The sequence below is a fragment of the Bidens hawaiensis genome, unplaced genomic scaffold (assembly GCF_021521415.1).
Source record: "Bidens hawaiensis isolate Kalapana, Puna unplaced genomic scaffold, B.hawaiensis_p1.1 tig00007388_1, whole genome shotgun sequence".
Taxonomy (NCBI): domain Eukaryota; kingdom Viridiplantae; phylum Streptophyta; class Magnoliopsida; order Asterales; family Asteraceae; genus Bidens; species Bidens hawaiensis.
Window position 1 is genome coordinate 775,448 of NW_027491510.1, and position 26,375 is coordinate 801,822.

Consider the following 26,375-nt stretch of genomic DNA (forward strand, 5'->3'; position numbering starts at 1 on the left):
ATGTTGTTTGTGTTCCACTTTTTTCTTTTTGAATTTCAATGTCTTGATTAGTGTTTCAAAGTCGGAGTCTGAATTTCTTTTTTCAGCTTGTTTTCTTTTAACATCTTTTTTTGCAGGTTCAAGCTCTTTTTCCTCAGTTGGTTCTGCATTCCTTTTTTCTCGTTTAAACATCTTCACACAAAATATATGATCAATGTTGTCTAATACATTATAATACGTTCTCATACGTTCTACTTATATATTTTCAAATATAAAAATACTAACAAACAACTTAAACGTTCTCATACGTTCTAACTATACGTTTTAGCTACCCAAGAACTTATACTCAACTAAATAGAACATTAACACGTTCTGTTCCAAATCTAAAAATACTTACAAACAGCTTATGCTAATTCGTTTTGGTTATCTAAAATCTTCAAAACTAAGAACTTCAAACCTAATACATTATACGTTTTCGATAAACAAATTAGAAATGATAACCTTAATTGAATAGTCTGAAATTAGTTTCAATATATTAAATTAGCCTAACACTTCAGTTTTGTAACATCCCGTTTTATCGTTACGGTTAATAAAATAAAAATATGAGTTATTACGAGTCGGGCTAGTGTTGGGTTAAATAGATATGGGTTATGGACTTGGATTAAAAAGAAAGGAAGAAAAGACCATGGGCTTGAGCCCATGACCCATAGTATATAAACCAAACTTATGGATTAATCCATTCATTTTCACTAACTCCATACACCATCAAAAACATACTTAGCTCTCTCTCACCCTACTTTCTCTCTCTAGCCGAAATCACCAAGAAACCCGAGCATCAACCCGAGGTAATGATAGTATGATATTGTATAGCTCCAAACCCGCTAGATCTAGTCGCGAAACAACGAGCCGACACCTTAAACCGTTAAAGTCACGAGATCCGTTGGAATCGGGTATAAACCGATCAAAAGATGAGGTTAGGGGTCACCCTAGCTCAGATCTGGATCGAACGAGACGAAAAAACGGTGAAAACGGTGGTGAAACAAGCGAGATCTCGCTTTTCCTGCGAGATCCCGTTTTTCCGGCAACGGCGGCGCCAGAATAGCAGATAATGTCAGAGAATGTCTCTGACCTAACCCTAATTCGTTAACGGAAGTTTAACGAACTAGTCCTAATTCGTATGCTAAATCGTTAAGAAAAGAATGACGAACTAGCCCCATTCGTTAAGGTCCAATTCGTTATGAGAACCAGTTCGTGATAAGGTCCAATTCGTTATGAGGACCAGTTTTTCATAAGGCTCAATTCGTTATGAGGACCGGTTCGTTATAGTAGCCAATTCGTCATGAAGGCAAATTCGTTATGAAGTAACGAATGGCTTCATTCGTTATGAACCCAATTCCTTAAAAACTGGGTAACGAACTAGAAGTTTAATAGAATGACAGAACAGTCCCTGGACTTAGGGATGAATGATTTAATTACAAATTAGCCCTTGAAATTTATTAATTTATTTGAAGATACCTTAAAGGATTGAGAGGTTAACAATAAAATATTATCATGAAATCCTAATGGAAACGTGACGTTTTGCATAAACGGAAGCTCATAAAAACAATTTTTATTATTTATCATTAATTAAGATTGGTTATTTTGTTTCCATTTTCTCGGAGCTCGCTTAAGGGATGGCTATAATCCAAGTTTGTTGTTTTTAGAGAATATTTATAAGTGGATTGCTTGAGGACAAGCAATGTTCAAGTGTGGGAAATGAATATGATGTACACAAAAATATACATATTTTTAGCATCAAATAATCTCTAAAAACTGCAATTTCTATTAAATAACATAGCACAAAAGGCTACTTATCATAATAAAATGTAATTTTAGGTGAAACCAAGCCCCAAACGAAGAAACAAGCGAAAAGATGAAGAAAAATAGAAGAAAACACAAGAAAAACAAAGAAACACGCCCCCATGCTTCTGAACACCAGAAAAGACAAAAATCTAAAAGAAAAAACAAAAACTGGGAACAAAAGCACGGGACCGTGCTTCTCTACCACGGGGCCGTGGACGTCTACCAGAAAAGACAAAATGAATTTAGCACATGTTACTAAAATGCACGGGGCCGTGCCTCAGGAAGCATGGGGTCGTGGTGAGTCATCATGTACGATTTGACAACATGCAACTGGGACACGTAGACACGAGACCGTGCTTAATAAAGCACGGGGCCGTGCTTCTAGCTCTAGACAACCTATAAATAGAGGCTCTTGTTTCATTTGAGAGGTGTGCCTTGAAAAGAATTCTATCCGGTTTTTTCTTATAAAAACACACACTAATACTCACATAGAAGATTTAGTGAAGAGTTTGAAGGCTTGGAGGTCATCACCATCAACCATCATCGTCATCATTAAGAAAGAAGATTCATCTACATTTGGAAATGTTCCAAGTTTAATCATGTATTTGTTATCATCATTCATCTTAATGATTATCATCATGCCCATTATGAGCTAAACTCCTTTACCATCTAAAATCTATGAAGAAATTTTGTTTTACTTGATGATTATTTAAAACATGTGATGTAGTCTAGTAAAGTACATGGTTATCTTACAATTATCTTTTGATGAGAAATGTTTCACCATCTTAAATCACTAATTCAAAGTTGGTGGTTGTCAATTCTATTGGCAATCGTTCATGATCGATTCATGTTCTTGAAAGATAGAAATACTCTGATACATTATCGAAACATGGATCCTTATATTGGACTTAGAAATGATGAGATATAAGTTATGATGTATTTCTCTAAGTCTTGGTAATCCGAAAATGGCTTTGCTTAGGATATCATGCTAGTTAAAGGAATCATATGTTAATGGAATGTGTAAGTATAACTTACTTTAAATCAACCAAGGGGAGGTTGTGTGAGTTAACTACAACCACCCGAAGTTGTTAGAATTGGTATTTGAGAAATCGAAGTCAATCATAATCTTTCTACTTTACGAAACTACTTGCCAACTTAAATTGACATTTTGGAGGTGGCATAACATTAGGAAAGGGTCGACTTTAAAATACGCATGTTACCTCCCTAGTGCCAAAGATGCTCATTTAATGTTTAAGGAGCTATCTATCATATATTGCTATGACAAGTTTACCACATGTTTGAATATTAATCATCAATGCTAAAATGGAGTGGATTCTTGATCTTAGATAGTAACCTTCGCATAATTGAACAACTCGTTTAGAATCTCTCGTCTTGGTCACCTATATATTATATATATAAGTATTTATATTTTATAAAAAGTTCAAAAATTAACCCCAAAATGATTAAAACCTTCGATTAAAATAAAACAACGATTTATCATTAGAAATATTTGTGTCCACGGATCGATACTTGGTTCTTACCAATACTATTCTACATATACGATAGGTACACTTGCCTATTTTGTGTGTGTTTAGTCTTTGTAGAGATCACTTTTATAAATTTAAAACAAGATCTTGTGCAAAAGAAAATCATTCCATTTATTTTATAATTCATCACACGCACAACACACATCAGAATACATGACCATTTTCTTTTTTTCCAAATCATTTGCCCCCATATGCATGATACTCTCGGAAATGCAAAAATACACTAAAAAACGCTCTATCTTGCATACCCTCTCAAAGGCTTTTTTTTCAACTATCAACTCTGGCAACCTAAAGTGGACAATCGCAATCACAAAACATAAAATAAATTGAATTTTGTGTCATAATTTATAAAATTATGTTTTTTATAATGTTTTCACTTCTTATGGTTAACTCTTATAAATTTCAGAGGGAAAAATTATGCGATATGATCAAGCCATAGGGACCATTCTTATATGTAGATCGTAGTTAACTCTTATGAATTCTAGTGGGAAAAATCATAAAACTTTATTTAAATTTTACAAATGGTTGTATTCGTTGATGAACCGTGTAACATAATATGTTATACCAAGAAAAGTTTTTACTATTTGTGGGAATATTGTTAGCATTGATTTTGAGAAATTAATGAAATGTCATTGTTTAAAAGAATAAAAAATTCATAATGATAAACTCTCTCTCTCTCTCTCACACACACACATATATATATATATACAACTTTATGTACTTAATAAATACAATAATACAAATAGTAAATATTACACGATAACTACAATATGCGTAAGAGCATTCACATTCCGTTCTCCATCCCCATCTCTATAATTACACTACAAAACACTACATTTCTCTTTCCTGTTTAATTAAATAATACTTTTATCATTACAGTTTTCTCTCTCCCCTACTCACAACCAATCCAACAAATATTAAAAAATAAATAGGGGCAAACAATGTTCCCTAAATGTTTCCCCAAATTTACAAAAAATCACCACATTTCTCTCTCCACCCTATAATTTACACTCACAATCATTCAAAACCCATCCCTATAATTTACCAATCCCCTCACATAATTATGGGGGATGGGATGGGAATGCTCTAACATATTTGAAGTCAAGTTTCATACCGTAATATCATCAAAACTAAATTTCAAACCGGCTAAACTACTAATTTGACTGATACAGTAAACGAAAAACAACCCCACAAGGATAGACATTTGTGGAAAAACAACTCTTAGGAGTATAGGAGTGCTTCTCTAAAATACCTTGGAGTACACTACACCACCACCATCATCATCATCAAGCGGGAGGGAACGGTCCTCATTGACTTGTGGTTCATGATAAGTTGAGTTTCTTATTGCATATGGGTGGTCAAACGGTTTGAATGTCATTTGATCTTCCAAAGGTTAACGAAATTGGCCCAGTGCGACAAGAATAGGAGACCTTGGCGCTATGGATAAGCAATCACTGGAACATATACATTTGTAGGTGTGGGTGTTATGAAAACATGTGTTGCGGTAGATTTTGATTGAGTCTACCTCGAACCACTTCCTCTAGAGCTAGAACCATCTCATCACACACCAGCTCAAGATCTCTTGCCACCACCGACATCTGTATTTTTTGTGAATCCATAAAGAGTTTTAGGTTTGTGTGTGTAAAATATTGATACAAAATATAGATGTTTGTTGATTTAAATTTGTAAATAGAGTGATATATTATAAGGTTAAATTAATATTTATTTAATTAAATGCCAACAGCTAGAAATCCACAATCCAATGGCTCAATCTACAAATCATGTTGATAAGAAGTAACCAAGAAAGGTACTCGTGTGTTCTACCCGAGCGGGTGGGGGCAGTGTAGCCGAACGATGATGTCATATTCGAATGAAATACCCCGAGGTGCCCTACCCCCTTATAATCACATTAAGTTAAACTAAGGGGTGTTTAGGATTGTTTATTTTCACCAACTTATAACTTATTAATAATAAGGTGTTTGGGATTGCTTTTTATGTGTGAGAGAGAAAAGCTAATAAGTTACACTTTTGTAAACACTTTTGTAACTTATTAAAAAGTTATAAGGAATCCCAAACACCCCTAAGGCTGAACGATGTGGTTCAAGGGCTCTCACATGGGGTCCAACGTGGCAGGTGGTAATCCGAGGTGGCTTCTGTGAGCTGCGTGAAGCACCCCCCCCCCCCTCCTCCCCCCACGCTTGACAAGGTCTACGTGAGGTGGGTCATGCGGTTCATTCCCATCTTTGCTTCTCTCTCCTTCAATTTTCCTTAGTCTATTATTTATTAGGGTTGTTTGATTTTTGGAGCCATGGAGGAGAAGGGATGATTGTTTGATTTTGGGAGGAAGACAATTCGATGGGTTGATGGTAGGAGCTAGTGGTGGCGGCTAGAAACAAGGCAACGGTGATTGGATTAGGTTAAAAAAGGTGGGGGAATAGGGTTTGTTATATATTGATTTATAATTTATTTTTTTATAGACATGAAGCTTCATGGTTTAATATTTATTTTTAAGTTTTTATTTTGTATATTATATAAGATTTAATTATTTTTTAAAAATTATAAATTGTATTAAATAAACAAGAAAAATAAACATGGAGGATTAAGGGAATGATTTGTACCCCTACTTGAAGAGTGAGGAAGAAAGAGGGAGGTAAAGTTGACGTGATGCAAACGTTGCGAATGAGGGGGAATGATTCAAATAAATCATACCCATCAGGGGAGGGGAATAAAGGGGAATTAGTACAATAAAGAATGTTATGGGAAGGAAAATGTGTGATTTTATTTCGCGTCCCTGAGTTTAATGAAAATGAAAAGAAAATAAAGGAAATTAAACATTTTAGGTGCTTATGAGTTAAGAGGAAAAGAAAAAAAATAAGTTTCATATTATATAATTTAAGTAAACTACAATAATGAGTTAGATATAAGGATAATTTAGAAATTGATAAGAAGTTATTATCAGACATAAATTTTCTCTATCTTAATCTCTTCAAATTGAGAGGGCGAACATATGCTCAAATTTCCAAGCCTTTACCCTTCCTTCCCCTCTCACTCTCTTCTTACAAAATCTTTGAAACATGATTTTGCTTTTCCTTTTTTTTCTTTCCCTACCCTTATTAATTGAGACACAACTTAAATATCTTATAGGTGCTTTAATACATTAAATGAAAAAAGAAATTACTCTATAAAATAGTAATCAAGTTTTAAAATTATTCCAATCGGGTCACTAATAAAATATATTATTTCATTCTGGTCACTAAGTTTCTTTTTTATTCTAATAATAGATATTTTATCTAAATAACATGTTATATAGTTTTTTTTAAATCTAAATAGTTTTGCATTGCAAAATATTTTTTTTAAAAATAGTAAAATTTGAGAAAATAATTTTTAAATTGCAAAAAAATATGAAAAATTGCATAAGGGAACCTTTTATTTTTTTTGCAATTTTAATTGTTTTTTCTCAATTTTTACTAATTTTGTCAATTTAAAAAAATATATATTTTGCAATGTCAGACTATTTAAAAATAAAAAAAAAAACTTGCATAGTCTTCTATCCAGGTAAAATATCTAGAATAGAAAACAAAAGAAATTTTAGTCACCTGATTGTAACAAAACATTTTATGGTTAACCTGATTATTAAAACAATTTTAAAACTTGGTTACTATTCTATAGATCTATAGAGTAAGGATGAGTTCGGGATGATACTGAAATGTGCAGTTCGGTATCAGTAATTCGTGCAAAATTTAGGAAATACTGACACCAGTACCAGTACCGTACCAATACTGAAAACTAAAAACTTGTTACCGATACCAAAAGCGTTCATCCATGTTACTATAGAGTAACCAATTTTAAGGTAAAGTATTTGTGTTAAAGAAAATTAGTTACTTGATCATCTATCTATAATATATATAAACGAAAACATAAAAATCATGCGTGTCGCGATGTGGTCGCTCCTTCTTTTTTTGGAGTTATCAGATTTGCTTAATTTTTAAATGGAGGCTTCTCATGCATTTGACCCGAATTCACGGGTATGGTCTTATCAAATCCGGATATTTCTTAAAAGGGTTATAACATATCATTAAATTAAAAACTATTCTCATCGTATTATTGATGTGAAAGTCCTATAAAATAGAATATACTAAAAGATATTATATGACTTTTTTAAATATTATTTATAATTAAGAAACAATTTTATAGTAAAAAAAATAAGCGGGTAGTGAGTTTTATCAAACCCAGATAACTTTTAAACCGGGTTATAACATCTTAGTTATTTTTGAAACTTTTTTATCAGCAAACTCTAAATATATTATAAATTTCAGAGTTTTTATTACCAAAATGAGGGTGTGGAAAAATTTATTTACCTAAATAGGTAATTTTTAAAATATTTACTAAAATAGGTTTTTCTCTGCTTCTTTAATTTAAATAACATTTTATAATTCATATCTTTCTTACTTTAATTCAAATAAACTATTTATTCATTATCTTTCGCATTTCATCTCATGAAACAATTTACAAAACGTGTTTATAGTTCACATTTCTAATATTTAGTATTTTTGGATTTTTTTTTTCATCATTGCGCTAATCAAATTGTTTAGACAGAAACCACACTAAATCATAGCTAAAAGTATGAATAAATAATTCCTTTAAATTTCTTTCACATAACTTGTTCATGTTTAAATACATTATACAGTAGCCATGAATGATAAAAAAGTTATAAAGTTTAAGAAACAATTCGTTTACTTCTTTGAAACTAAATATAAACCGTTCAATAGAAACCGTAATGATTAATGAATCAAGTAAAACAATGGCTACACATATTAAGAAATAATTCTTTCTTTCACACCGATACGTTTAAATATGTTACGCTTCTGATATATTTTTTTTCACATAATTGAAACTTGTTATCAAATCCAGCATGTGATTCCGAAACCGGCGTTTGAACTTGAATAATCAAAACCAGAGATTGAACTTGATAAATCGATCCAAGTTGCGATTGAACAAGAATAAACGATTGAAACTTGTGATTGGAATAATGAGTTTTGAAAAGCTATTGAAACGAAAATTTGGAGAAGTAGAACGTTAGTTGGCTTCTTGAGGAAGTGGGTTGTATTTTTTTAATCATTTATGAGTTAAAATATAAGAAATAGAAAAAAAAAACCTATTTTAATAAATACTTTTAAATCATCCATTTTGGTAAATAAATATTCCCCCACCCCCATTTCATTTTAGTAAAAAACTCATAAATTTCATTACAATAAATAAAATTAAACCCAAAAATACCATCCAACCATCCAAATTCAACGATCAAGATTCTCCTTGTAGACCACCATAATCCAGATTACCAACCTAATTACTTTATAAACCAGTTTTCTTGATCCTCATTTGTCTTCTTCTAAGGTTTTAGGCATTCATATCTTTTACATAAACCTTTATGTTCAAGCAATTTAATTTGAACACCTTCACATTATCTATCTTCTCTCTCTGTTTCTAATCCCAATTTCTTATCTTTTTCAGTTTCTTGATTTCAAGAACTGAAAGCAGATAATGATTTTGGGCAGCAAATGGAAGGTGTCATTCATACAAAAGGGGTTTTATCTCTCCCATCAAACCCACAATCAAGAATCTTTCTTAACAAATTTTCACACCAATCCATCAGACAAAGATTCAATCTTTCAAACCCTTCAAAACCCAAATCCACACTTGGGTTTGCTTCAAATCTTGATGGGTCAAGTAAATTTCAAACCTTTATGGGTCAACAAGCTTTTAAGCCTTTGTTTGGTGTCAAAAAGCTTAATAATTTACATGTTTGTAAAGCTTCTGCTGGAGAATTGGAGGCTGAGCCACCAAAGTTTATGGGTGTTGAAGTCTTGACATTGAAAAAGATTGTACCTTTGGGGTTAATGTTTTTTGTATTCTTTTTAATTACACAATTCTTAGGGATACAAAAGATGTGTTAGTGGTGACAGCAAAGGGTTCAAGTGCTGAAATCATACCCTTTTTGAAAACATGGGTTAATTTGCCAATGGCTATTGGGTTTATGATTTTGTATACAAAGTTGGCTAATGTTTTGTCAAAAAAGGCTCTTTTTTATACTGTAATTCTTCCGTTTATCGCGTTTTTCGGGGCGTTTGGGTTCGTTTTGTATCCACTCAGCAATTATTTTCACCCGACTGCACTTGCTGATAAGCTTCTTGAGTTCTTGGGGCCTCGGTTTCTTGGCCCGCTCGTGATTATGAGAATTTGGAGTTTTTGTTTGTTTTATGTGATGGCTGAGCTTTGGGGAAGTGTGGTGGTTTCAGTATTGTTTTGGGGATTTGCTAATCAGGTATAATGTTTATTTCTATTTTTTAAGTTTATCTGGATTGTTACTGAATTGTGTTTATTAGTTTATAAGACAAAAACTTGCAGTGTGTTTCAATTATAAATATGATTGAATTTAGTGTTTTTAGACCATAAAGTTTCTGTTTTGAGATGAAAAATTGTTTTTATTGTAGATGAAGTGTGTTTGAAATGCGAACTTGATTGAATGATAGACGTGTTTTTCTTGTACATAAATTCGGTGCCTGTAAATATATAATGGATAACAAATAATTGAGGTCTTTTGTTTGCATTAGACAATTGTATATTTGGATTTCCTTCATGTATTAAGTATATGATTAGTGTATACATATAAACGTATATGCTTAATGCATGTATGATTTATATACATACATAAACATATAGGTTTAATGCATCTATATGCGTGAGTTTGCATGTATGGTTTGCGTATATACATTTCAATACATACTTTTATTAATGGAATATTTGTACTTGTAATATTGTTTCATGCAGATAACAACCATTGAGGAGGCCAAAAAGTTCTATCCACTATTCGGGCTCGGGGCCAATGTTGCCTTAATTTTCTCGGGCCGTACAGTGAAATACTTTTCAAATATGCGAAAACATTTGGGCCCGGGAGTTGATGGATGGGCCATTTCTTTAAAATACATGATGAGTATCGTGGTGTTAATGGGCCTTGCAATTTGCGGGCTTTATTGGTGGGTCAATACGTTCGTTCCTCTTCCGACTCGTAGCAAGAAGAAGAAGGTAGCATTTTAGATCTTTATACATTTGCTTGTTAGGTAATTAAAGTGGTGTTTATATTCACATTTTGGTACTAGTTATCTTATTACCACTTCTTTTAACCTAATTCAAGATTCTTTTATTTCCTTGTTTTTCACAAATGACATCTTTGGTATTTATGTGTTTATTTCTTAACTAACTAGAATTTTAAATGCTAAAAAAATATAATTATTAAAGTTGTACTTAGTATTTTCGACGACCCTTTGCATTATAGTTGATTATTTGATTATCTAAATCTATCAAGAGTTTTGGGACTTTTAGCACTCTTTAATTGTTTATTGAGTAGATTACAATAATGGTCCTTGTGGTAAGGCCATATTTTTGTTGTGGTCCCAAGTTTTTGGAAATTACACTTATGGTCCCCACTGTTCACTCAGCCATGACTTTTGTTCTTTTTCACTAACATTAAAACTTCTGTCAACTTTTACGAAATTAATCTTTTACTCGTATAAACTTTTTATATTCATTTTTTTTAAACATGGTTATATTTTGCAGGAGAAGCCAAACATGAGCACAATGGAAAGTTTGAAATTCTTGGCGTCATCACCATATATTAGGGATTTAGCCACTTTGGTTGTCGCATATGGAATTAGCATTAATCTTGTTGAGGTTACATGGAAATAAAAGCTCAAGGCGCAGGTAAAGTTTTTGAAAATAATTCATATTAGTATATAAAAATGATAAAAAAAAGAAATGTGGGTCGATGGTAATTTTACACAAATAAAATGTATTCTTTTGGTTGACTTAAAAGGGATGCAAAACTATATTATTTCAATAGTAATCTCTCTTGAAAATGTTGACACTTCAACTTACTTTGCACCCATATGATCCGTTTTCTTTTAAACTGTTTAAAAAAAAAAATCTTGAATGGGTCAAATAATAAAATTCTTTTAAAGAGGGAATATGGCAACTTGCTTAAACGTCTCAAAACAGGCCAAAGTTATCTAACGTGTAACTTTAAACATACAGCTTTCTAAATCACCTTGTTTAAAAAATGAATATTATCTTTGTACTCATATAGTTTCTATAATCATATCTTAACACATAAATTGTTTATATACAATTTCATAATAATGTACCCTTTTTTTTTCAGTTTCCTAGCCCGAACGAATATTCTTCATTCATGGGTGACTTTTCAACTGCAACCGGAATTGCAACATTTACGATGATGCTTTTAAGCCAATGGATATTCAACAAATATGGTTGGGGCGTGGCTGCTAAAATCACACCCACGGTCCTACTTGTAACAGGGGTCGGTTTCTTTTCTTTGATCTTGTTTGGTGACCCGCTTGGGCCCGGTCTTATGAAGTTTGGGCTGACCCCACTTTTAGCAGCGGTTTATGTTGGTGCAATGCAAAATATATTTAGCAAAAGTGCAAAATATAGTTTGTTTGATCCTTGCAAAGAAATGGCGTATATTCCTTTGGATGAAGACACCAAGGTTCGGTTTCTTACTTTGTTTGGTTTTTAATGATCATTTGGTGGTCAAATAATCTAGCTTTGATGTAACCATATATAATCTATTACTTTTTTATTGATGTAGGTTAAAGGCAAGGCAGCAATAGATGTTGTGTGCAACCCGTTAGGGAAATCAGGTGGAGCTCAAATCCAACAATTCATGATCTTAACCTTCGGTTCACTTGCCAACTCAACACCATACCTTGTCGGTGTGCTTCTAGTGATTGTGGTGGCGTGGCTAGGTGCCGCCAAATCACTGGACACACAGTTCACTGCCTTGAGGCAGGAGGAAGAGCTTGAAAAGGAGATGGAAAGAGCCGCGGTTAAAATCCCAATTGTTTCATCAAACGGGTCACTTGCCAGTGACAGTGACTCAAACACAAGTTCAACTGAAACGTCGTCTCCTCGAAATGTGTAGATAAAGATTGAAACTTTAGGATGTACTTTTGAGTATTTGTTGTTTTGAGTAGAATAATAAGAGCAAAGGCATGATTAGTGCTGGCTTTTTTAAGTCTTGAGAAGTTTTGCTTATTGTTCTCATCTATATAATATTTATAGAAACATCATCTTGATGTTGTCAATTTATTGTTAATTTGTTTTTTTTTACCAAAAAAGGGAGGGGGATACTTTGTAGATAATTTAAAAATAGGGAGCCATTTACTATTTGTTATTACAAAATATGGAACTTAAAGCAGTAAACTGGGATTTTGAAAATGAATTAGAAAACAAGTTAAATATCGAAAAGGCAAGAATCAGTAAGTGGAATTTTGATAATAAAGTTAAGAAAAATAAATATAGAAAATGGAGTCAAACCATATATGAACCAGTAAGATCATCCGTAAGGCTATCTGTAGTGGATGAGCTACAAATTGAGGCGTTTTGCGTCATGTGGCGCCCAGTCAGCAAAGGGTGAGTTTTTGATTTTGGGGTGTTGTAGCCCCATATATATACATATATATCTCTCACATAAACATGTATATAATAATAATATAAACACACAAAACACAGAGACATGCACAGCGAGAAAAACCCATCGCCCCCCGCCCCTTATCACCCTAAAATCACCCGGGGGCGGTGCCCCCCACCCACCCAAAACAAAAAAATCGCCCCTTGTCTCCTGGATTTGCCACCCACTACGTTAAGCCTAATGGAAAGTTATGGGGCGGCGTTTTGGCCCAAAAAGCCGGGGAACACCGCCCCCCCCCCCCCCCGACGTTTTGGGGTTTTTTAGGCGTTTTGTGTAAAATGCTGGAAATGGCTCAAAACCCCAAAAAAAATAGCGGCAGGGGAGCCTTGAAGCCGTTGGTTTTTTTTTAAAAAAATATATTCTCAAAAAAATAACCAAACGATACTATATAAACACATCTAAACCTCATTTTTTTACACAATTTACCCAAAAAACACCCAAAAACCAAAATGTTTCCGTTTAACAACAACCAAAATGTTCTCGGTTTCAGTCAATTTGCCCGTCAAGGCAACGCAAGCAACCAAAATCCACAACCGAACCCATCCACCGCCCCGATGCCAACCGTCCCCGTCCCTCAATCCCCGTATCTGTTCGAAGCGCATATGGCCACGTACATGCAATATCTTAGTTCGAGAGCCCCTTTACCAAATACGGTGCCCGGTTTCCAAAACCGAACTACAAACATTTTTGCCGGTTCGGGTTCTCAACCACAACCCAACGACGAGTTTGTGCCGGAGCCACAAATAAACCTGTAAGTCCCGAATCTGGATCACTATAATATGATATCAACCCGAACACGATGTTAGCGCGGAATCCTAACAAAGTGGTGATTCAAGAACAATGATACGAATTATATAAATATGATACAAATGCACACGATTATATTATTAAACCGTCTGGTACATGAGATTACAGAAATCAGTATATGCTCTCTAGATGGTGGCTCTCTAAGTGTTTTTCGCCTAAACCCTATACAATTATGACAAACTGAAAATTTTTCTTGCTTTTTTCAGACACCCATCGCGACTTAACTCAAATTTTCGGGACGAAAATTCTTTCAACATGGGAATGGTGTGACACTCGTCAATTTCAGGTTAACTCCGTTAATCCAAACTCCGTCAATTCAAACTTAAGATCACTTGATCTATAACGCACATCTCATTATATTTAAACTAGGGTTTTAAATGACGCTTGACAATCACTACATATGTAGTCTTTCGGGATTACACCGAAACGCAAACGAGTTGACGCAAACCATTGGTGAATAAACGAAAAACATCCAAACAATAATTATTTGATAATTATGTGTTAGGCTTATGTGCTATTTGATAATATTGTATAGAACACTAACTCAAGATGCAAACAAGTTACTTTAAGCTAGAAAAGTAATAATTAGAAGTTGAGGGGCCTTTGTGTAACATATTATTATTAATAATATTAAAAACCCTAACTCCTCTCTCCCTCTCTCTAACCCGATCGGCCTTACCCCCCCCCCCTCCTCTTGCGACGGCAGCCATCACCACCACCATATCACCTTCGTTTTGGCCTTAGTTTTCATAATCGGAGCATCCCGCACTTGTTTCTAGGCATCTCTCACCTTCCTCTTGGTTGTTTCTGCGTTTTTAAGGTACAAACATGAAACCCTAATTTTGCAAATCATGTATTAAGTGTTCTTATGCTTTGTATGGATTAGATGATGCTTGATTATGCTTTGGTTATTGATTTAGATGATCATATGTGATTTTGAACAGTGAAAGATTGCTAGAGCATTGATTGTTTGTAAACCCTAGAGGGTTTACTACTGATTTTTATGGATAATTATGTTTATTGCATGTTTGGAGATATGTCGTATGCTTAGGATGCATGCTAGACGTTTGTGTGTGCTTGCTGATTTTTGACAGCAGTGATAGTTAAACTTGAACGAGATGTAACTTGTTAAATATAAAACCAAACTGGATTATTTATGAGTCTAAAAGGTAGTACTCTGAGTCTAGTTTTCATAAAATCCAACCACGCCTGATTTGGAGGTGTTTTAGTTGCTCAAACGATTTAAATGTGATCAAAGGTCAAAACTGGTACTGGACAGATTGTAAGTTATGTTTAGACAACTGTAAATGAATGTTAATGTGGTAATTGGTCGAGATTGTTAACACTACAGTATACTAGGTTGAGTCTAGTTTCTATAAAGTCCAAGTTTGTAATTTTTGGACGGGTAAAAGTTTACTTTTATTATTTTACAAAACTGAAGTGCAAGTCTGAATTGTGAGACCTGCTGTTAGTCTATTTTGTAATTATCATATCTCATAAACTACAAGACCAAATGGGTTGGTTCCACTTCTGGAAGTTAACTTGTTGAGTTAAGAACCTATCCCAATTGGTCTTGCATTAATTGGATTTTTCATTTAACGGGAATAACAAATAAAATTCTGTTGCGCATGATTTTGACTGCTGTGAGTTTGCTGTAATGTTTTGGTCTTTGTGAGTAAACTATGTGGAATAAAAATACAATAAAAATAGTTCTGGAAACCTAACTCATGTGTGCTTTTGTGACGATATTTGGTGAATTAATTGATATACTATGATCTGTTGAATAGAGTAATCTTTCAAGTAGAATGCTGTCTTGATAAAACTAGCTGCTGAACTATGTGAAAATACATGAAACATGCATGTTGTTAAATAATTGCTATGTTTTGACCAAATTGCCCTTGTGGGGATAATTGCTAGTAATGTACAATATTAATACTTGACACGTAAGTAGTTGTTCACACATGTAACGTATCACCAATGTGTTTGTTGAGACACACACAATTCACAAACGAAACACGAAACGTATCTCATGCATAGGTATTATGTGCCGAGTCTAGAGACTCAATAATAGTTCCAACACTTAGAAAATCCCATTCTTGTTTTAGAACGCTAGTGAGGGTTTTCTGTGACGCGCATCTCTTGGTTGACTTGTTTTTGAATTCTTCGCAAACAGTGAGTTTCACGTTCCCCTTTTAACTCTTTTAAACGCTTTTACTTGGGGGAGAATACATACTCCAAAACGCTTTAGATTTTGTTATTAGTTATATATCACTTGTAAAGGCTAAGTGGCAAACGAAACAACTAAAGTCCTTCATAACATCGAACCGTTTAGTATTGGATAATAGCGAGTCACTGTTGAGTAGTACTACTGGGTTTGAGAAACCCCACCAAACGCTAAACTCGACTGGAGGTCGAGTGGGTGTAATCTTGGCTAACACATTACCATGGTCGGGATAGACATGGTGGCAAGGCAATTGATAAACAGTCAGCTTCGGTGTCGAACACTTAGTAATACTTGCTTTATAAACCAGCTACCTATAGATATATAATTGATTTAACATTATCTGGTAACGCAAACGCAAAACGTAAATGCAAACGCTTTTATTTATATAAACTTGTGAACTCACCAACCCCATGTTGACACTTTTAGTATGTTATTCTCAGGTAGCCGAGGCGGGCGCGCGGTATAGGAACATGCATCATTGAACTCTATCGTTTTTGCAAACTTATTTTTAAACTGTTATTAATTGGGTTTTAAGTCGTCCTGCGTGACGCAACACTTGGTTTATGATTTTACGCTTCCGCACTTATTTACACTTAAATGTTTTCGTGGTTTGAAAACTTTACTTATGGTTTGATTATAACTAATGATTCCGATCCTGTTAGTTCACACCCTCTGACGGTAAAACTCCGTTAGTGGATTTTGAGGGTGTGACAACAATAAGATCTATTTATAGGGAAACCAAAACACTAGCCCAACCAAAGCCTAAGGCCCACCGAGATCCATAAGGATCTCGGTTTACATACATAGTCCAATACGAAACCCAACAAACATAGAACTAAGTACAAACCACCAAATATGGACCCAACAATCTTCCCCTTGGTTTGTAGCTTCGTTCTTGTTTATTTTACTTCAAACTAGCCTAACCGAAATCTATAGGGATCTCGGTATTGCACCAATGTAATTCTTCAACTCGTCTTCGTTTGAATCACTTTAGTCTTGATCCTGTCGTGGCCTTTTGATATGCATCAGTCTAACCAAATTATGACCCAACAATCTTGCCCTTATACTGATGCTTTCAAGATCTTCAGAATCTTTACTAGAACATAATCAGCAACTTTAGTCATCAGCAACTTCAGCATCTGCATCCAATAATCTATCATCTCCCCCTTTTTGACAGCATCATCCAATTTGAATCTCAGATACTTCATATGCTTTCGTTGCAAGAATTCAGTCTTGAAAGAACAATCAACTTTGATAGAAATATCAACCAAAATATTTTGAAAATAATTAAATAAAACAAAATAAGACAGACATATTTTTTTTTAATTTTTTTTATTTTCTTATTTTTTATGAAATTTTATTGAAAAGACTTGAGATGAGATCATACCAGCTAAACCAAATATAACATATTCTTAACACATTTGTTTTGACAAGAGTAATCAAGAAGTAAAAAACAAAATAAATGAAATAAAATAAAACCAAAAACAACAAATAAAACAAATTTAATCACCCTGTCCTCTTGTAACTTAGCAAATTAGGGATCAAATATCAGTTCTGATAAAAACGCCGCCTTTTATGAAAAGATCCGAACATGGAATCATATTGTTTAAGGTGTTGTCACAAAGGTTCATGTTCAGCGTTATTATGACATAAAGAGACAAGTTGATCACAAGTATAATGAACTTAGCATGATTTTCATTGCATCAGTGATATGAATTAGGTTCAGTTCGGCATAAAGCTTAGATGGACATCACTCATGGACCTGTGGTGCCTTCTATATATTCTCAAAGCGTATTTGGCTTTCCCCTGATCACCCCAATTTGACTCCAACCCCCTAGTGCTTGATCAAAAGATTTTTATAAATAAATAAACAATAATTTTTAAGCTTTAAGGTTGAACGTTGGACTTAGTGCTTGTAAACTGACAAGCCTTTCATTCGAGACATGACAGGACTTACTTGTGTGCCCCCATCTCTGTAGTTCTAGTTTGACCCTTTAAGCTTTTGAAATACCAAGTTTTTAACAGTACAAATTATATACATACTCATAATAAGTTTTTTTTTTATGATTTTTTTTATCTTTTCATTTTTTTTATAATAATAAACATAATAGCACAACATTTTGGTGATCAAGACACTAACGGGCTTGTGTATGACTGGGTAATTGCTTTTCCGCCTATCATTCGGAGAGATGTATCTGGAGACATGCACATGTCTTCAAAATGACTCTCCACATTAAGTTTAGCAAATTTAGTTTATATCACTTCAACTTTTACGCATCATGGAAAGCTACCATACAAATCAATGACTGTTCTAGAGCCTTTTAAGCTTAATAACTTCACCCGTTAGGCACACAGAAACAATTTATCTATCATTTTCCAAAGGTTGGATCAATTTTCATTTGAAAATGTTTTGAAGCTTCTATAAAGTTGTTAACTGAATAAATATATCACTTCCCAGAAAGTTATAGAAGACACACATGTTAAGAACTCAGTCACCCCGGTCTCTCTTCAGTTTTCAGGTAAATGGCTATCCCGTATGACCACTAGTGGTTAACAGGACCAAAACATATATGAGAATACGTGTCCCTCCAACTTGGAATTACCGACATAATTTTAAGTGAAAGAATTCAAAACACGAAAACACATCACAATCGCCCCAGATGCTTTCAGTCTTTAGATAAATGGCTATCCTGTGAATCTACATGTAGATCACCGGACCAAACATATACAAGTATATGTTCTTCAAACTTGAGCAGCCGACGTAATTTTAAGCGAGAGTGAAGTTTGAAAGACATAGATAAACAAATTTTTATTAAACACACACACACTCTTTTTGAATATTTTAATTTTCTCCGCTTAAATTTGTGCAAAAACTTTTATGTACAAATTTAACCTCAAAAAGACTCAATCATCGAAACGTAGTATTTAATAAAAACTTTTATGAAGTGTGATAGTCAGCCAACTGATGTACTATCATTTCTCATGCACGTTCAAGTCATTTTCTCATTTTTTTGGGAAAAAAATACACTATACTTGAAAAACTATACGTGAACATATTTTTTATTTTTTTTATAAAAATTTAAAATTTTAAAATCTTTTTGACTGATCAATCTTTCATACCAAAGTGATACGGTTACCTTTTATCTTCAACACATCATCTTTCATTTATGAGAATCTCCCCTAGGAATAAGCTTGTATTGAGATTCTGCATCCGTGCGAGTTGAATGTCTGGAACAAGCATTTTAATATGCAATGTATTCCCTGATTTGTTCCTACACACTTAGAGAGCAGATTAAAAAAGTTCTATCACCCTAAATTTCCGTCCATGCAACAAATAATCCATTTTAATGGTTTAAAGATTTATAAAACAATGGATATTTTCTCTGTCATGTGCCTCGAACAACCCATTTAATAAACAATGAAATTGTGGTTGTTCCTACACACATAGCGGGATTAGTTGGACATAGGAACCCAAGTCATAAATGTCTTGGGGTTTCCTTGAGCATCAACATATGTGACCTCTTGCCAACTCATATCATTCCCATCTTTAACAAAATCATTTGTTATGACAGATTCTGGTTGCTGAGTTTTAAGTTTCCAAGTCTGTCTTGATTTAGTGAAATTAAAAGGAACAGACTTTGGAGTGGAGCAATTCGAATTCGAATTCGAATTCTTAGAACTCTCAACACTCTTTGACTTCTGAAAATTTATTCTTCTTTTAACATTTTCTAAATCATTTGAGTGCAAACCTGTCATATTAACTTTGAATCCTTGAGTATTAGTGACCCGTTGAACAGATACTCGTGGTTTTCTAAAATAAGCATTTTGTTTAACCACTAGATTCGGTTGAAACCTATTACCTTTCACCTGAGGAGCTTATCTATTAACAGCACGGTAGTGACACTCCTTTGCCAAATGCTCGCCGATCCTGCAGACGAAACACGCCTTCATCCTTCTTCTAATGTCAACGGAACACTTGCCTTATGTTGGAATTTCTTCTTAGGAAAGATTTTTCCATTCTTCTTGCCCCTTGACATAGCCTTCTGATTTTGCTTGTAGTATGGAACATATAGACGATGAACACAATTTTTGGCTATATGTCCTGGCGCGCCACAGTGGTAACATGTTTGCCTCTTGATATAAGTAGCACCCGATAATTTATCAACACATGGAGATCCGTAGGATCTATGAGAACGAGACTGTCCTTGTTGTGCTGATTTGTTACGTGCCTTCCCTTTGCTGCCACAACTCTGTGTTTTACTATTAGTACAATTTTGAGTTGTGGGGTCATCTGAGTTTGATGGCACGTTAGAATGAGATTCATTTTCACTAGCCTGAACCCCTTTACTATCAGAAGCAACATCATTTACTATATCTGCACATGAAGTAGAAGCATCAAAATTGTTCACACATTTAAAAACAGGCTTGATTTCCTCTAGGGATCCTGATCCAACAGTTTCAGATTAAACCTGTTTACTATACTTCATGTCTTTTATCTTTTCACCTTGTTCTTTGGTGATAGGGGTAGGGACATAATTGTGGTTGTTAGGTGGGGGAACTTGACAGTATCCTATTCCCTCACCTTCATTTTCCTTCCACCATAATTGGTTTTCAATCATTGAGTTAACTACTTTACTGGAACCATCGAATTTTTTAAAATCAAGTTCAGCCTTTTCAAACTTGCTAAGTTAGATTCAAGATCTCTAACTTGGAGGCTTCCAGTTTAGCAGTTAACTCAGCAATTTCTTGTTTGGCATCTAGATGGTGACAACTTTTTATACTAAAATTAGACTTAAGCTTTTTAATGTCCTTGTTCTGAGATTTTATTTTGTCTAGAAAGCCCTTTTCATTTTTCTTAAGTCTAAAATTCTTTGATTTTATTCTTTCCATATCTCTACTTAGACTGTCATTATGAAGTTTATACATTTCAATTTTCTCACCACAATTTAAAGAACACAGTTGAAAACATACCTCAGACGAATCCGGAGAGGTGAACACCATGTATGCAAACTGGAGTTCCTTGACCTTCTCCTCAACAGTGTTCTCTTCTTCAGAGTCTTCAACAGTAGCAAAATTTGCAGTTTGATTTCCAATGTTAAGTGCAGCCATCTGACTTCGAACGTTTGAGCAACCATACCTCTTTCACCATTACACGAACTACCTCTAGCCTCACCCCGAGTATTCCCAACTGGAACTAATGCCCTTTCCGTATTTCCATCCTTAGCTGGATTAATACATTCACGAGCAAAGTGACCCGGCTCATGACAGTTGTAGCACCTGAGAGTCTCTTTGTTAAAGCCCACCTTTTGGTTATTAGGCATGTTCCGATTATTTCTACCCGTCCTTTTAGTAAACTTCTTTGCATGGAAAACTGCCATGGCAATCTGCCACGAGATGTCCATTTCTTCAACATCATCGGGATGAATCTGATCTAGTTCAGCAGTGACCATAGGTTGAACCAGGTCTCCGGCCAGAAAAGCATGGTAACAGTTCATAAATACCTCCATTAGAGCTATGTTCTCTTGAGTCTCTTTTGGTATGGTGGGAATCTGGCTGAAGTTCTGACTTGGAGTGGTTTTACCAGAATCATTTGTAGACTGACCAGACTTAGTGAAAAATGCTGGAGCTGGATTTGGCGAATTAGATGAGGATGAGAACATCTGGAAGTTTCCCTATGGTGGGTGTTGAGTAGGCTTGAACAGTGAGAAGCTATCTTGAGACATAAGAGCACTGTTAGAAGCAACATTATATCCCGCAACACTGTAAGAACTGGCGTGATTTATTGCCTGCTGTTTATCATCCATATCCCAAGCTTTAATAGTGGCTATCATTTCAGTCATGCTCATTCTTTTAAGATCCTTGGTCTTTTTGATAACCGCAACATTCATGTCCCAATTTTTTGGTAAAGAGTTCACCAACTTGTTGTTAATTTCTGAGGTTTGCAGAAAAATTCCTGCAGTTCTCATTTCAGTCACAAGTGATATAAACCTTTGAAGTTGGGATTCTAATGTTTCTCCCAAAACATGATTAAACATATTAAATTTTTGTCGCAAGAGATCTTGGCGACTTCTCTTCATATCTTCATTTCCCTCATAAAATTCTATCAGTGCCGCCCACAACTCTTTAGCAGGCTGTAGTTCTCTAAACTGGAGAGCAATCTCAGGTGAGAGTGCCATGGTTAGAGTGGAGAGAGCTTTCTCATATTCTTCAACTTTAGCAAAGTCATCATCATCATATAGAGCAACCGACTTCACAAGAACCTCGTTTGAACCATCCCGTTGATAGGTGATCCTTTGAGGTCCCATCACAATGCTTTTCCAAATTTTTGAATCTTTCATCTTGGCATAGTGTTCGAAACAGAATTTCCATTCAATGAACCCCTCATGGGACAATAAACGGGGTATACGAGTGGCAGTTCCAATAATGGAGTCAAGTTCCTGATGAAGTGACGAGTTGGTTGAGTTACTAGTGTTAATTAATTGGGCCATTTTAAACTGATTGGATATTGTATTTAAGTCCAATTAAAATTTAAGTCCAGTAAGTCCAAGAGGAGCAGGCCCAAAGCAGTAGACTTGGCTGAGAACACGTTATGTTGACCGAAAACTCAGACTTTGACCAACTGTTGATCGAAAACAAAAGCTTTAACCAAATGTTGACTGAAAACTGAATTGTTGACCAATTCTATGACCGGGAACACAAGTGTTGACCAAAACTTGACCGAAAACCTCTCTTGGTCAAAAACTACGAGTTGCCGAGAACAGGTAATCACCGAACACAACACTCAGCCGAGAATAGCTAAGAATCCCAGTCGAGAACCACTCTTTTCACACCCTATAGTCAACCAGAATGTAACAAACTTCCTGTAACATCCCGAAATTTCTAGATTAATATTTAATATAATATTTTCGTTAGGTGAATTAAATGAGTTAGTGGAATAATAATAATACTAAATGAAGAAAATAATTATGGACTTGGGTAATTAAAATGGATCAAGATAGTGGGATGGGCTTAGAGTCCATGGGCCTTAGTAGTATAAATACCCACCCTAAAACCCTAAATCCTCATTTTCTTTCACCCAAATCTCTACACACTCAAAAAACACACACACCTACACCATAAACCTTCGGCCGAGAGAAAGAGAGGTGAGATCCGAGCAAGCACACGCGATTCAAGATAGACACAAGATCTAGAGCCCTTAAGCAAGCTAACCGAGACCGAAGAACGCATCGAGGTAAGCTGTTCGCCTTTAAAGTTTATGTTTTTAATAACGTTTAATCGTGAAACTTAGAACAAGATTAGATCGGGTGTAAATAGAACGAAAATCTGTAAACTTGATACCAAAGCGAAACTAATGAAATCATAATCATGTACGGCTCGATTAAAAGAGGACCTTAAACTAGTATTGAACGTTTTAACTTAAAGGTCCAACCTTTACGCGTTTTCGGGCCGAACCTTGTTTAAAAACGGCCATGGGGATGTTCGCGAGACTGGTTAACATCATCATTAAGGGTTATGGGTTGAACATGGGTGTTAATGAAGTTAAAATTAAAACCGCCGCCACCTGTTGATAACTTCACCGAAGGTTAACTTCGCCTGAGGTTAACTTCGCCTAAGGTTAACTTCGCTAAGGTTAACTTCACCTGTTGATAACTTCGCCTGAGGTTAACTTCGCCTGAGGTTAACTTCGCCTAAGGTTAACTTCGCTAAGGTTAACTTCACCTGTTGATAACTTCACCTAAGGTTAACTTCGCCTGAGGTTAACTTCACCTGAGGTTAACTTCACCTAAGCTTAACTTCACCTGAGTTTAACTTAGCACTAAGTTGAAATAATCTGATACGATAGGACGAGTATTGATACGTGTAACCTATATACAGTTAGCAGAGCACAGTTAAAGAGAGGAACCACGATAAACGGAGAAAGGAACCGCATTCAGGTGAGTTTCTAGCCCCATTCCTTGTTATGTTTTCGGGGCTGTGTGCATACTCGATGTGTTGTTAGTACACTCATCCTAAGTGATAAGTGTATGCCATATGTGATATATGTTATAGATATGAATGATTGCTTTTCGGTACGCGAACGATCTTCGGATATTGCGCGTACTATCAGGTTATAAATAAAGGTATGAATATTATATATGGAAGATGTATGAACATTACAAATGAACACTTGTCGGGGCGTGAACGATCTCTGGATATTGCACGTATCAACAAGGGGTATGACTGTTAAGTGAAAATTATGTGAAGAACGCCTAGAGTGTTCTTATGCTACAATGTAATTATAGTATATGTGAAGTATCTGTGTACAAGTACAGAAATGGTATTTGAGTTCTACGTCCGACGTATTAAGTTAGGATGGCGAATCCCTCTAACTTCTGTTGGACCTAGACTTGGCAGAGGATGGCGTAGTTAAGGACTGCGGGCTTTATACGTGATGTAGATGATAGATGTAAACGTAGATAGGGACGGTGGGCCTTATACGTGTTATAGGAGATAGACGCCAACGTAGATAAGGATTGCGGACCTTATACGTATTATAGATAGGCGTCAGCACAGGAAAGGACTGTGGACCTTATACGTGCTATACTTGTGTTCTGGTAGCATAGGGGAAGACTGCGGACTTCACACGTGCTATGGGATAGGTTGCAACATAGGGAAGGACTAAGGACCTTGTACGTGTTGTTAATATAGGATGGTAAATGGAAGGACTGCGGACCTTGCACGTACCATAACTGGTGAACATAGGTAAGGACTGCGGACCTTTTACGTGTTCACGATCTTGAGTACAGGTATAGACGGCGGACTATAAACGTACTCTCGGTAGACTGAGGTTAGCCATTGTAGATATGTATGTATGTATGGTAGTAGGGTAAAGGATTAAGTATGGATATGTATCTTCGGATATGTATGTATGTGTATGTATTGTATGGCGTCCGATTAACTAGAACTCACTCAGCGTAGCTGACTTTTAGTATGCACGCAGGTGAGTAGAATGAGACAGTTAGCTTGAGCGGGAACATGGTGGGCGAATAGGAGACTGGCATCTGAAGACTCAAGATGTTTTAATGTTAATTGACGTTTATTTTGAAAGACAAGAATGTTTAATTAAGGCAAGTTTTGGATTGCTGTAATGTTTTATGAAAGTTTTTATATTCCGCGAAAGTTTTAATTACTCTGATTTGTAAGAACTGTGTTTATGAGTAAATCCGACGCTAAAGTAAGGCTACCGGGTTCGGGGCCTTACACTTCCAAATAAAATGGGATTTGATTTAATTTCCAAATTAAGTCCAATATTTACCCAAGATATATCAATATTCTTCTCCGATCAGACTCTCGCCGGAAAACACAATATAACTACTGTAAAAAGGCTGTTCTCGAATCGTTGATATCACAATAACGAGCCTGAAAAGGTAAGGCTCTGATACCAATTGTAAGTCCCGAATCTGGATCACTACAATATGATATCAACCAGAACACGATGTTAGTGCGGAATCCTAACAAAGTGGTGATTCAAGAACAATGATACGAAATATATAAATATGATGAACACGATGTAATACTCCAAATGCACACGATTATATTATTAAACCGCCTGGTACATGAGATTACAGAAATCGGTATATGCTCTCTAGATGGTGGCTCTCCAAGTGTTTTTCGCCTAAACCCTATACAATAAGATCTATTTATAGGGAAACCAAAACACTAGCCCAACCAAAGCCCAAGGCCCACCGAGATCCATAAGGATCTCGGTTTACATACATAGTCCAATACGAAACCCAACAAACATAGAAGTAAGTACAAACCACCAAATATAAACCCAACAAAACCCGGAGCCACAACCCGTCCCGGAGACTCTCGGCGGTTCGAGCCAACGCGGACGTCCGAGAAAACACGAAAAAAAGCCCGCCGGCAAAGCTCGGGCTAAAAAGAACACCATACCGTGGTGTATCGACGAGTGAGAACTATGTGCTCGTGCTTGGTGCGCGATATCGGAAGATCCCGAGTGCGGTCGGTTTTTAAAAAATATATACATTTTTTAAATTTCTTAGAAAAAACATTGAACTTGTAATGTTTTTATTTTTTTAGCGAACTATCAACAAGCGGGCTTATTTTGGCACAAAATTAAAGAGTGTTCCACGAACTTGGCGGGACTCGCGTCGAGAAAAAGATTCGGTGCAGTCGAAATGGAACGACATCAACACCAAATGCACGGGTTACCATACGATTCACTATCGGATGACTCAAACGCAGAGTAGCGGTGTCTCCGACGCGGAAATAATGGAAAACGCGTTAATAGAGTATCAGCATGAGCTCAAAGGGAGTTTCCAATACTTTGGCATTTGGAAACAACACCTGAGGTTTCACCCGAAATGGGGCCCGGTTTTGGAGGCCAATACAGAAGGTGGTCCGCCCAAAAAAAGGTCTAAAACGTCGT

At 35.4% G+C, this 26,375-nt stretch overlaps 1 pseudogene across 1 annotated transcript; it reads left to right on the top strand.

Moving 5' to 3' along the window:
• The first annotated feature begins 8,817 nt into the window (after nt 1–8,817).
• On the top strand, nt 8,818–12,363 carry LOC143635021 (plastidic ATP/ADP-transporter-like; annotated as a pseudogene). The gene is made up of 5 exons (XR_013153983.1): nt 8,818–9,690; nt 10,197–10,451; nt 10,983–11,126; nt 11,581–11,928; nt 12,031–12,363. The product of XR_013153983.1 is annotated as a plastidic ATP/ADP-transporter-like (transcript).
• Nucleotides 12,364–26,375: the final 14,012 nt, after the last annotated feature.